Source organism: Octopus bimaculoides, chromosome 14 (genome assembly GCF_001194135.2).
Source record: "Octopus bimaculoides isolate UCB-OBI-ISO-001 chromosome 14, ASM119413v2, whole genome shotgun sequence".
Lineage (NCBI taxonomy): Eukaryota > Metazoa > Mollusca > Cephalopoda > Octopoda > Octopodidae > Octopus > Octopus bimaculoides.
In genome coordinates this window covers 5,889,054-5,890,115 of record NC_068994.1, presented here as the reverse complement: position 1 = coordinate 5,890,115, position 1,062 = coordinate 5,889,054, and the positions used below count along the sequence as shown (strand labels likewise).

The 1,062-nt window shown below is 30.3% G+C and overlaps 1 protein-coding gene across 2 annotated transcripts in view; it reads left to right on the top strand.

Moving 5' to 3' along the window:
* LOC128249356 (histone-lysine N-methyltransferase, H3 lysine-79 specific-like) overlaps positions 1 to 1,062 on the top strand; it is a 12,852-nt gene that overhangs the window by 1,829 nt on the left and 9,961 nt on the right. The gene's annotated exons all lie outside the window — the stretch shown is intronic.

Here is a 1,062-nt window from a genome sequence, read left to right as displayed (position 1 = left end):
TATATATATATATATATATATATATGTATGTATGTATATATATATATATGTATATATATATGTATGCATATATATGTATATATTTGTATAACTATCTATTTATCTATCTATATATGTGTGTGTATGTATATATATATATACATATATACATATATACATATATATATATATATATATATATATATATATATTCACATACATATATTCGTACACACACGCACACACACACACACACACACAAACATGCATTCGCATACATCTTATACGTATGCATTTATAATTATTTGAATAAATATTTCTATAAAATTCCCGAAAATCTTGTCACAATATGGAGTTCTTTAATATGAAACCTGTTTTGCCATTACTTAAGGAAGTCCACATTAGGATGGTATTTTCATAAGCACAATGCTTTTATGATGCAGGAAATTGCTGCCAAAAACGTATATATGCAATTTAGGCTATCTTCTGTGATGCTGACTTAATTCATAACTGCTTTATATTAATGAGAAGCATCTGGTGGTTAGATGGGCAAAAGGTTTAGTACCATTTCATCTGTCTTAATGTTCTGAGTTGAAATTCTGCTGAGGTCGATTTTTGCCTTTTCATCGTTTTGGGGTTGATAAAATAAGTATCTGTTAAGCACTGGGGTTGATATAATTGAACAACACCCTCCCCTGAGGTGTACAAACACATGTACAAACACAAACTCACACATACACATGTACACACACACATACACAAACTCACAAATAAATAACACACCTACACATGTTCACACACACACACACACACACACACACACACACACTAATATACTTATATAAGCATGTACACAGAATTTGATCAAGTGCTTACCTGGAGTTAATCCTTCTGACATTAGCGCAACAAAACACATCTGACTAACGACTAACTCCTGCTAATTACCTGCATTATTAACCTAGACATTCTGATACACAATTATCTTTTATTTTATTTATTTATTTTTTTTGGCTTTTATCTTTCACTTGTTTCAGTCAATAAAATTTGACCAAGCTGGAGCACCACACTGAAAGATTTTAGTAG